Below are 13,021 nucleotides of genomic sequence, written 5' to 3'. Positions count from 1 at the left end.
AGTTAGGAATCAATACCTATATGAAAGTTACCTGATCCTCCCCTGAATAATTTAATTTAAGACCTCACAACTATTGAGAATATCCAAAGAGTTTTTTTTTTGTGAAATAGCATGTCCAAAAAGTGGGTGCATATCAAAAAACATATACAATTGTAAAACAGTTTCATAGAATGTCCAAAAAGTTATTTTTTTTTTGGTGAAATAGCATGAAGAATCACAATCTCAACGTAGTGAAAAACGTAAATAATTATAAGAATGACATGGTGTTATTTAGTCTTTCAAAACGTGCATAAAACTTAAATAATATAAATTATGTAACGTTTATCGGTAGTTCTTATATGAAAGATTTTGAATTATAATGTAGCTTTGCAACTTTCTATGGTGAATGAGTAGAATTGCCACCAAAACCAATTTATGGTTAAATATGGTTTGAATATTCATACTCCTTGGCTACAAAATAATTATTATAACCTAAAAGATAATAAACGCTACTGGATGCTTCTAATTTTCTTTTTTCCTGAGAGAAATATGCAGGAGATTAGGTATTTACCTGTAACTTCAATGGGCTGGTTATTGGGGAGGCTATCCATTCCGCTGAAACAGAGATCCGCACAACCAACTTATTCTTGCCTTTGTAATCCATCCTAGAGATAATTTTATTCTTGTCTTCCAAGGGTAAAGACATGAGATCAGGATGCAGTCTTGTTCATTCATCTGTAATATAACCACCTGAAAAGGAGTTTTAAATGTTCAGCTTAGTGGAACATAAACTCAATGTAACTCTTTCCCTGAAAAAAAAAACAGATGAACATACTCTGAATTCACTGTTTGAATTTCGAATCAAAGACGCTACTCGGGATTCCAAGAAAGAATCTGCAGTTCGATAAGCCAGCCCATCATTCACCTTACTGCCACTTCAAATTTGAATCGTGGATAGTTTTTGTAAAACCAACCAGGATCAACTGGATCATCTATTGTAACGGTGACTTCCAGTTCATTTGAGAGAATGTCTGAATATAATATCCTTCGAACATCAAATGGTTCTGGAGCATATATCCTGATAGGAGTCCAAAATATGACATGCTCAAGCTAAAATGTCTTTATTAAAAAAAATGATGAAGCAAAAAAGATAGAACCAAATACCATTATATTGGTTCCCTTCCTCTGGTTTCACATGCTGCACAATATCACAGGATCGAACAGTTGGAAAGATGATCCTAGAGATAGTAGTGAAATCATTTTAAACATACAACACATTGAGAAGAAGAACTTGGACCCAACCAAAATAATTACCCTGCATAGTATACATCCGTACGTATCAGCTTACATGTTCTTGACAACTCCAATGTATGATCTCGATCTTGGGGCTTAGCAAATTTAGTTTTGAAGGGTATTGTTAGATGTGAACCTTATCCAGGGAAGGATGTTTTCACAATTCTGCAACTCTTGGCCCCACTTCTCGACATTAGACTTCTCACCATCCACCACCACTTCCTCTAAACCAGGTTAACATCGGTTGCAGGAGAGGCCTCCCTCAAAGGCTCATCAGTGAGAACAACAGGCTTCTCCGCATCCACACCTTGAGGATCAGAGGATCTCAGCTCCGGCTCTCCAGATTTTAATTTTTCATTGTTGTGATCTTAGTCATCCGCAAGTGCCAGCATGAAACTTTCGTCTTTCCATCATTCTCACTAACCTGTAAACACAATAAGAACATGTAAACCGAGATCTATACCATGGAATCATAGACGATGGTGAAACTACAATCCAATATGTTGACGAAATTATTGAACCCAGAAATGGTATCAATGGAGGATGAATACTGATGCAGAGTTAAAAGTTAAAATCTTACGTATATAGATTGGATAGGCTTGAGATCCACGACTTGGATGAATATATCAGATCGATTCGAAGACGAAACAAAGGATAGGTTTGATAGGGTCACCGAGTTCTGCGTTCTCTCTCGCGTGAAAACGTTCGGTTTGTGCTTTAATTGAAATGGAAACCCTAAAGGTATGTTCTTGTGGGCGATTGAATAGGCTATAGTTGACATGAAGAGGAAATGATTTTGTAAAGGTAGTAAATGAGATTCTATAAAGGAGTTTATATAAAGCTAAGAACAATGGGAGTCAGAACGCTAACATCTCTAACTTGTAAGGGAGGAGTAATGAAGGTTATTAATGTGAAAGAGTGGGTCGACTTAACTCCAACGTAACTGTGATTTTCAGATACAACATAATTTTCGATCTAAAAACGGTGAAGATGAAGTGGAGTCTGGAGAGTCGCGCTTTGCCAAGCGATGGATTCGTATGGAAGTGGGCCACATCGACTCAGATACATAAATCTTGGCCCGGTTCAGACCCAGAAGATAAGTGACGTGGCATAAAGTCAGTTTCTGATTGGCCTGAATTTCCAATCCGACGTGGACAGCTTAAGAAGGCTTGATATGTTCCTTTTAGTAAAAATTAAAACTTAACTGAATTCAATAAGGGGTCAAAATCTATGTGATTAAAATAAACCCATGCACGCTATAAATGTATATGTAAATTAATAATACGATTACGTATGCTGCCTCCATATAATTTTTTCGAAGTTCGAAGTGAAATTAAAATAAATAAAAAGACTTCAGGAGTAACTAATCTTAGTTCTGAAGTACAAAAGTAGGTGAAATAGGTTATACTAATATTATCGGGTACGCGGTTAATTAAATCATTAACATTAACAAGGTGCGTGTAGCATTTATAAGGCAAAAGTCAAATTTACTCGAAGTTCTTGATGATTTTTTAAATACCGAATACCAAAGTATAGAATTTCTCAACGTTTCCTTGCCTTTAATAAAATTCAAATTTGATTTCTTTAAGGGTGTGTATGTACAAGTACCGTCAATTAATTGATCGTTTACGAGACTGTCAAATAGTTAATTATCGGTTTCCGGAGTCTGGTAATATAGAACACTAGCTGCTAAGTGACAAGGCAAATAGAATTTACATGGGGATTATGTGTCATCACCACAATAAATCTTAGAATCCTTAATCCTTATAGAATTAGGTTGGTTCATCTAAATATATAATAAGTTTTTTATTAAACTAACAATAAATTCATTATTAATATTTTTCATTTTTTCTTTAAATGAAATTATGAAATTGCCTAATGTGGCTAAAGTATAATGATTTTGATAATACATATTTGATACAAATTAGTGTATTTTTTTATCATATTTGTTTAATTTCAAATTAATAAAATTAATTAAACAATTACATTAACCATATAATAAAAATTTAGATTTCTCTGTATATATTATATTTTGATTTTTTTCTACAGATTATAAATTACTAAAACTGTTAAAAGTCTCACATTTAAATTTTTGTGACCTATGATTTAAATTTTTTGTTATGATAAAATAGAAATAATTACAATTTTTTTTGTTATGATAACTGTAAAAGATATATATATATATATATATATATATATATTAAAATTAAACTATGTTCCATAAAAAATATATAAATATTTTAATTTTGAAATTTACTTTGAAGAAATATTTTTGGTAAAAGCTATTGAACAAATATTGACAACTTAATATTTAAATTTTAAACTTAGCTTTGAATTTTTTAGTAATTCATAAATTACTAAAACTATTAATCACACAATGAAAATTTTGTTATTTGTGATTTAAAGTTTTTGTGCTAAAAATATACAATTAAAAAAAACATATGAGTAGAAAGCTTCATTTAATATATATATATATATATATATGTTAATATCATTAAAATTTAATTATATATCATATAAAATAGAAAAAGAGATTGTTAATTTGGATTAATGAAATTTATTTATGTGATCACATCAATTTAATTATATATGTAATAGTTACAGACTTTTTAATTATTTAATATATATTTATTATTTTATAAATATGTAAAAGAACATATAACACATAAAAATAGTATATATAATGTTCGTTCCGCGCAAAGCGTGGATCTTAGCCTAGTTAGTTTTTATAACCTTAGTAGAAAGGCATAGACTTATAAATCTTACTATCAACTAAATTAAATGGTGGTCAATATATTCTAACAAAACTTATATAGGTTGTTAAGTGAATTTCTTGTGAAGAAAAACAGTTAGACATATGATTAACCTAGTTTGAAAGAAATAAAGAGAAGTCTAACTGCAAGGTGGAAATATACTAAACGAAGACATGCATGGTATGGCGTTAACTATACTGCGATCGTCATGGTTTTGCTTATTACTTCTTTTTGTTTTGGAAGTTTTTTCTTCTATCGCACCTATTGGTAGCATTTTTCTTTATTGTTGACCTAAGTCTTTTGGCTTCGAACGTTTGAATAAGAATTCAACATTGACAACAAAAAAGAAGAAGACATGCATGAATGAGAATGAGTTTGATTAAGGAAGATAACTATTTAACGTAGATACGAAATTTGCTGTTATGTCCCAACTATTTGTCACTAACGAGACATGTATCGTTTTTGCAACCATAGATGGATCATGATTCATGGATGATATGACGTTTAATCATTTGGATTTTTTTTATGCATATGTTAACGTTCTTTTTTTTTGGCATTAAGCTTTAAACTGTTGATCTGCCTGTCCTGTTCGTGCGAGGCATCTTTTTTTTTGAAACGGTACCTTAACTTTTTTATTTTTTTGAGAAAGGGCTTAACGGTACCTTTACTTACCAATATTTTTCATAACCTACTTCCAAATTATTCAAGCACTTTAGTCAAAAAAAAAAGTATATTCAAACATTATACTGATTTTAGGCATCATAGTTGCTCACATTCAAAGTTTTCAAACATAAATCATTGTTATGATACAGTTTTTTTTCACAAGTACTATTTAATTGCAACAAAAATATGTGAATAGCTATGAGACCATCGTATTTTAATTTATTTTCTCAATGACGTATATAAATTAACCATAAACTTTTTAACCTATTATTTTGTCATTTTATAGGTTATTTTGTCATTTATAGGTTATTTTGTACTCCATATGTTAAACAATCCGAGTTCCAAAAACTTATCTGAGGCGTACCAAAAAAAAATACTTTTAGGAATTGCCTACACTTTGTTTTAACCTCAACAACTGGGGCATCAACAAGCCCGTCGACGGAAAAATATTTAAAATTTAACATGTGAAAAACTGGAAAGAATAGAATGTAGCTTGATGGCCCTGCTTCACCTGAGTTTAATTTTGGTACCGACTCCAAAACTAGATCGCACTATAGGCAAAAGTCTAAATTCATAGGTACTCCAAACCCAATGAAATTCCTAAAAGCCAGGTTTCCTCGGTTCATACCCATTTTGTCTCTCGTTGAGTTTTGACTCTTTTGGTTTTTACTTCCCAAGCGTGTGCACTTGGTACTAGAGATATTTCTTTGATTTTTTCATTGTATATAAGAAAATGTCTTCACCAGTTATTCACAGTACATAAAAAATATAATAAAAATATTAGTCAAAACTTCTAAGTCTTCAAGCCCAAGCATCCATACCTCTTTCTTTTTTTTTGGTAAAATCCATACCTCTTTCATACCTCTTTCTTCGTGAACATTATTAACCATCTCTTCACCACAGTTAACTAATCATGTCTCTCACCTTCGAACTTTTACCTTTGACCAAACGTAACTCGTTAATCTTCCTTGTATACTGAACTACGATCCGCCCGCGGGCGGGATATACTTTACTTGTGATCTAAATTATTATTTATTGTATGATTTTGTGGTTTGTATTTTTGATATATATGAAAATGATTTTTATCTTTTTGGATATTTTAGGTGAGAATGAATTATATGTGATAAGATGTATTTTATTTATTTACAATAGTTGTTTCTATATTAAAGAGTTGTGGCATTAATATGCTGTAAACGCCTCAAATAGTTTTCATGCTGTTTTCTTTTACAAAAATTTGATCCCATATTTGGTGCGTTATTTTTTGTTTGTAATATTTGGACTTGGAAAGATTGGATTGTGGGTAATTTTTTGTGTATGTTATAAGAGTAATTACTGTATATCTTGTAATCATAGTCTTTCGACATGATATTGAAGTGGAAGTTGTGATTATTTGAAGTTGCATTTCTTATTAAAAGTAGAATGCTATATTGAATGGGAAGAAGGTAGTAAAACAAAGCTAATCAAAATAAGAAAACATTAAAACTTGAAAGTGTGAAAACTGAGTAGTGGCCGATGAGTGTATGCACTTGTTAGTCACTGTAAAACCAAATTTAAGAATTCTCTATTTGTTTATAGTAATAACAATCACTATTGATTTTCCCGATTATTGAGATGGTATTTTTTTGGTGGCATTATAAAGATAATATTAGTTCCATAACACTTCTTTTTCAATATAGAGACGGCATGTAAGGAACATTTGATATATTTATAGCATTTTTTCAACTCCAGACACGTCGGTTTGCCATTCATGGAGATCCATAAATTTCATGCATTCTTCATGTTTTCATGTGCAAGCATAGCAAAATTATGGCATATAGATAATTTCATACGAAGATGTTTAGTCCTTGTTTCGGTTTTGTTTCAAAGCCAAAATTGTTGTTTTTCCTAATATCAATTTTTTGTATAGATTACGTAAAGATTTAATTACTCAATCTCATACACTGACTTTTACGGTTAGTGTACCTAAATATTGGTGAAATTAAGCAAAAAAAAAGATTAGTATAGTTAAATGTAATATTTATTCTAGGAATTTTCATTTGTTTGGTTTATATGATAAGTTTGGTAATATTTAATTATTGATCCATGTATTGTTAAGATTAGTGGAGAATGATAATTTTTATGGGATTATTATGTGGGTTGAGACTTTTTTTTTGTTTTTTGTTGTTGAATGAGAATGAAAATGAAAATGTTTCTGTGCATCACAAAATAATATAAATTAACTTATATTATAAAATTTATTTAATTTCATTTCAATAAAATTTTAAACTAACATTAATCTCAATGTTTGATACTTATTTTATTATTTTAAATATAATTTTAAAAATAATATAAATAAACTTTCTTGCTAAAAAATATATATATATTTTAAAAATAATAAAATAAGTATATTGTATGTCAACGTTCTGATTATATTTTTATTAGGTTAGCAGGTGTCATTTGTTGAGAAGAAAGTATATATCTTATGACAAATGTGCAATGATGTCGGAGTGTTATTTGATCTTGTTTTAATAATTTGTAATTGTATTGCTTATTTAACGTGATGTAATTTATTTTGAAAGAGTCTTTCCTCTAAGCTTCCATTTTCCATGAACTCATACACCAAATAACCATATGCATGACACGTACGAAGGAGACAAACCTTGTGAGGATGTCTTGAGCAGCATCAGGTTTTAAGACTTTAATGGGAACAGAGGTGTGATCAAGTGTGCCTTAGTGACTTCTTCAATCTTTTTATATACTATCTTTTGTACCGAACATCATTATGTACGAAAGCATGCACGGTCTTTCTCGTGCGATTCTCTTCTTTCTTTCATTTATGCTTGCTTCCTTCCAGTTCCACCATCATCTGTGCTTTCTCACTTGCTTCCGTTATAGCTCTGCACTTGGCCTTTTCCATCTTTGGAACAGACAGGAGTGCCTTTTCAGCACTCCAAGCTTCCTCAAATCTGCGAGCTACTTCCATTCTCCACAGATTATATGCTAATTTTTCAAGAGAAACATGGGTGACATTAAGATTTAGATGGCGCAAGCTGAGCTTCCTCACCATCAACTATTTTGTTGGAAATTATTTGACTCAACTTATCTTTGTGCTCAGTGTTCCTTTTGTACATTTTTGTGCTCTCTTGTTAGAAAATCTGTTTTCTCAAAATCGACTCTTTTGAAGTTTCTGTTGGAACAATTTGTATAGGGTGTTAAAAGTTCAGGCAGTTGCGAACTACACTCTACAAAGTCTGTAGAAATATCTAATGTACTTCAGTGATTACCAACTGATATTTCTTTTGTTTTTGACATTTGTCTTTCGTTCTTGTCCATTGACATACGATGCCAAAAAGGCAAGGACAGTGATGAAACCAAACAAACTCTTTTCCATCAACAAACACAACTTGGGTTTCAGCAAGTTTTGGACATTAACAAACCATAGAATCTGACAGTCCAAGAAAATTAATGAAAGAGAGAAAAAAAAAATGAAAAGAGATAGAAAGGTAGTGCTTATCACTTCTTCTTGCCACCTTAGCCTTGATTTTAAAGAAGTTCAGCGGTTGAATTTGTGGCATGAGGTTTTTGATACTTCACTTTCCGAGATTCCTGCTTCTTCCTCACTTTCTTTGGATGTCGTGGTCACTGAAGTCCCCAAGCTAGGTAAGGAGGCAGGAGTGAAGATTATTAAGGAGTGGGGTCAGCCTAAGTCCAAGATCAAACAGGTCGTCATCTGCACCACCTCAGGAGTTGACATGCCTGGTGCTGACCACCAGCTCACCAAGCTCCTTGGTCTTCGTCCTTCCGTCAAGCGTCTCATGATGTACCAGCAAGGTTGCTTCGCCGGCGGCACTGTCCTCCGTCTCGCCAAGGACCTCGCTGAGAACAACCGTGGCGCACGTGTCTCTTGGTCTTCTCCGAGATCACAGCCGTCACCTTCCGCGGCCCTTCTGACACTCAGCTTGACTCACTCGTGGGATAGGCACTCTTCCGTGACGGCGCAGCCACACTCATTGTCGGTTCAGACGCTGACATCTCCGCTGGAACCCATCTTCGAGATGGTGTCTGCCGTGCAAACCATGCGCAAATCATACTCCCAGACTCTGACGGTGCCATAGATGGACACTTGAGTGAAGTGGGACTCACCTTCCATCTCTTCAAGGACGTTCCTGGACTCATCTCCAAGAACATTGAAAAGAGCCTAGACGAAGCGTTTAAACCCTTAGGGATAGCTGTGATAATAAACTCATTGAGATCAGCCATGGGCAAAGGTTCAATCTTTGCATAGCCTCTAAAAAGTGAAGCTGCTGATGTATTCTCAGTGTTTTTGGAGACCAGCCTACATAGATGAAAAATATCCAGGCAGATTGAGTACAGGATGAGTAATATAACATACTCATATGTAATTAATCATTTAATAATCACCAAGATACTTACTTGTAAAAGTAACTTCCCCTGCATAAGTCTTCTTGTCGAAACAGCTATGTGTCCCTGATGTGGCATTGACAAACAGACGTGAAGAAGAATCCATAATCAACTAACATGTTCTAAATTTATTATTCAAAAGAGGTTCAACGAAGATATGAATACAAAAGTCTGACAATCATGGGGGAAGAAGAAATCTTAATCAACCGACGGGTTCTAAATTTCGCATTCAAAAGTGATTCAGTGAATATAAAATACAAAAGTCTGATAATCATGAGGTGAAGAAGAAATCATAATCAACAGACGGGTTCTAAATTTCCCATTCAGAAGTGATTCAATGAATATATGAATGCAAAGGTCTGATAATCATGAGTTTTAACGCCAGAAATAGTTTAATCCTACAATTATCATGAGTTTAAAGAACATAATAACCTTAGAATCATGAGGAGAAGCATCGCAAGGCCTTCATCTCACCACCAAGTTTGACGTTCTTTGCTTCCAAGAATCTGAACATAGTCTGAACCCAACCGTCTCCCTCCATTTGTGTTCAGAAAATTTCAACTTTTAAGCATGCCCATCCCGAGAAATTCCCTGAAATCAAATAGAATGGAGTCGCTGTGATTCATCAAATCCAATCAACTCGAAATTTCAAAGAGACAACTATTGTATACAATATACATGTACATCTCTGAGACTCTGAGTCGACTTTTACAAACATTTCTCACATTCCTTGCACACTTTATTATCTGCTTATATGGATTAAAATAAAAAAAAATGAATTAAAGTCATGGTTAAAGGCAAATCATTCATACGAAAAAATATTACCTTAACACTCGGAAAATAATTTTACTGCTCTATTTTGAGGGATTGAGAAGATGGTTTTGAGAGGAGGAAGGCTAACCTTTTTACTCGCAGATAAACCGTGTTGCAAGAAGACAAACTCGCATTGAAGGCTAGATCGTGGTTGATGGATTTGAAAAGGAGTCTAACAACTATGAATCTGAAAGTGGGAGCGTTTCGTATTTTCTAATAAGAAGATCAAAAGGCACATCGAAACCCTACATAGAGATTCTTGAAGTCGACTTCATCGTATCAAGCTCTCAAACGGTGAAGATCAAAAGTGGGATGAACCCTATGACGCGACGCGTATTGAGAGGCGTAGAAGTGATTCTATCGTGCTTGATCCCTTGAACATTACCTATGGCCAAAACACTAATCAAAGCCCACATAACCCACATTAATGAAGTGATGCGTTTTGGGCGGATTCGACACGTGTTGGCCTGAGAGAGCTCGACTTATCTAGTTGGCAGACGACGTGGACAACCTAGAAGTGAAGCAAACTGTGTTTTATAATAATAGATAGATAGATGTTTTGAACTATATTTGTCTATTTTAGCACTACTTCACATGTTAATAATTAGTTTTCAGGTTATAGAGAAGATAAAACGTGAAAAAAACTGATAATGATATCATTATAGTTTTTCTTTAAAAACTGAGATAAAGGTACAAAAACTGCTAAATACTCCCTCCTTTTTTTTTATATAAGTCGTTTTAGAGAAACTTTTATGTTTCAAATTATATGACGTTTTCGGTTTTCTATGTAAAATTTATTAACACTTAATGTTATATGACCAATGATAATATATCTTCTATTTTATTATTGGTTGATTTGTGGTTAGTTAAATAATTAATGATATTTTTGTTTAAAAAATATAAAAAATTAATGATTTCTTAATCTATGTGCACAATTCTAAAACGATTTATATTAAAAAATGGAGGGAGTAATTAATACATTGAATATGTTCTAGTCTTCTATTTATTTATTTTGTTTTCGTTTTTCAAAATTATATTTAGTATTTACATTTATTCCGCTTAATTTAGCTCATCAATATTTTCTTTGATGAATCTGAGTTTTGTATGTCAGAATACTTTATTTTTTTGAAAATGGTCAATTTACTTCAAAATTAAAAACTGATTTAATAACATAGATTTAATCGTATCATTCATTCAGTATAAATTTAATCAATGGTTTAACTTCCTTTGTCTCGGTTATTTTTATATTAGATTTTTGCCGTATATCATATCCAGAGTACGTCTTAAAATTTAAAGAGTTATAAGCAATTTAATAAATTTAATAACAGAAAATGTAATACTTTTTAGAGATTTATGTTTATATAAGTTATCTTTTAAATTTTGGAATTCATACACTAATGTTTCACTTGCTTACGCTTATGACATAACCGACTGATCATATTGGCTCGATTTAATTATACCATCACTCCAACAGTGTTGAATGACTTCTAGTTCCGGCTTAGATCAAGGTTTCATTTCAATATACTTAATTAAGTGAAAAAGTTGTTATATGTGTTTCATTTATGCATTTGTATACATTCCTTGATTAAGAAAACCAAAAACTAGTTGTTTGGATGCGTCCACCTTCTTTTTTAGACTTTTGGGCCGAGAAATGAGTTCACGCAAAAACAAAGAAAAACTGGGATCTCAAGACCTTTATTGGGCGTTATCTAGGTGAAGCAGCAACATGGGCCCAGTCAATAAACCTTAGCCGATTGTCAATGTCGTGGTTTTTTTTTTTTTTTTTTTTTTTTTGTAGTTTCGCGAATCTGCTTAGTTTGGAGTTGAACTTTTAAACTGTTACAGGAGCTAACCTAGGAGGAAGAAAGGAGTCACTTACTAGTTACCACTAGGAAAACATATTGGCTTCATCTAATATTAAAAGCTTTGATCAACTATTCGTTCGTACAAAGGTATTTTTGTATATGGACTAAAAACCAAACATAATATAGTAATATGTTTTGTTAACAACACAGGTGTATAAACTTTTGGTTGATATACATCCGGATCAGATTAGGATTGTGCATTATTGAATCTAGATTTACATATTTAATTCTCAAACTTAGCTAAAAAGTCACTGGCTTCTACCCCACACCATTATGATACATTCAATAAAGTAAAAACACAATCATATATGTTGTAGTTGAATGGGATTCGATCGTCTCCCCAAACATCTGAGACTCTGAGTGGGTTTGCATCTTTCCTAAATCGCTCATAATAATACTAACAAGCAGTCCTATATTAAATAGATGAACTTATGTTTCTTGAAAGGGACTGAAGGGAGTGAGGTATGGGTGACCTAAACCGACTATTTTTGTTTTCCTAATCAATATTTTTATTAATTTAAAAATCCAGAGGTTTTGGTCTCATGAAAATTTGGGAGCATTCAACCGCCAATCTACAATAACTTGTCGATCGTGTACTAGAAAGAAGATAGAGTGGGTCTTACTCTAACCCAACTTGAAGACTATTTTTCACTAGAAATCAAACATCTATATTATTAAAAAAAGTACAACTAAAAAATGCATCTTAGTTTTACAACTTATTTACATTATAATTTCACTGAGTAATTATTAAACATATATTTAAAATTGTCTTTTCCTAATTAATAAATCATTTTCTAAATTAAGCTTAAACTAAAACAACTACTTAATTTTATTTTAATGTCACTAAAAATTACATAATTCTAACATTTAACATTTATTATATTTTTTATCAAATTAAACAACCATAAAAACTACCTTGAGGTAACGGGTTCAAATCATGTCTCCGCAACATTTTTCCAACAAATATGTTTGATTCTATCAACTAAACGAGTGGAACCAACTCAATGTGAATATGAAGCGTACGGATACATCTTTTTATTAAATAAATGATGATCCAATGGTTCTCACTCAGTGAACTTTGTACTTTGAAGGTTTCATTGAATTATCGTGGCTCTTATATGAATCTGAGGTTTCAATTAGTAAGTATGATCTTAATAAGAAAATTCATATTACTAAAGAAGACACCTAAATTTAAAAAGAACCATTTATATAAGATATAATTAAATTATAAATATATTATTTTACGTATATTTT

The 13,021-nt window shown here is 32.2% G+C and overlaps 1 pseudogene; it reads left to right on the top strand.

Moving 5' to 3' along the window:
* Positions 1 to 8,152: 8,152 nt before the first annotated feature.
* LOC125578167 lies at positions 8,153 to 9,003 on the top strand (annotated as a pseudogene).
* The last annotated feature ends 4,018 nt before the right edge of the window (positions 9,004 to 13,021 follow it).

The sequence above is a fragment of the Brassica napus genome, chromosome A9, assembly GCF_020379485.1.
Source record: "Brassica napus cultivar Da-Ae chromosome A9, Da-Ae, whole genome shotgun sequence".
NCBI classification, from domain to species: domain Eukaryota; kingdom Viridiplantae; phylum Streptophyta; class Magnoliopsida; order Brassicales; family Brassicaceae; genus Brassica; species Brassica napus.
The sequence above is the reverse complement of the archived record's forward strand: the minus strand, read 5'-3'. Positions and strand labels throughout refer to the sequence as shown.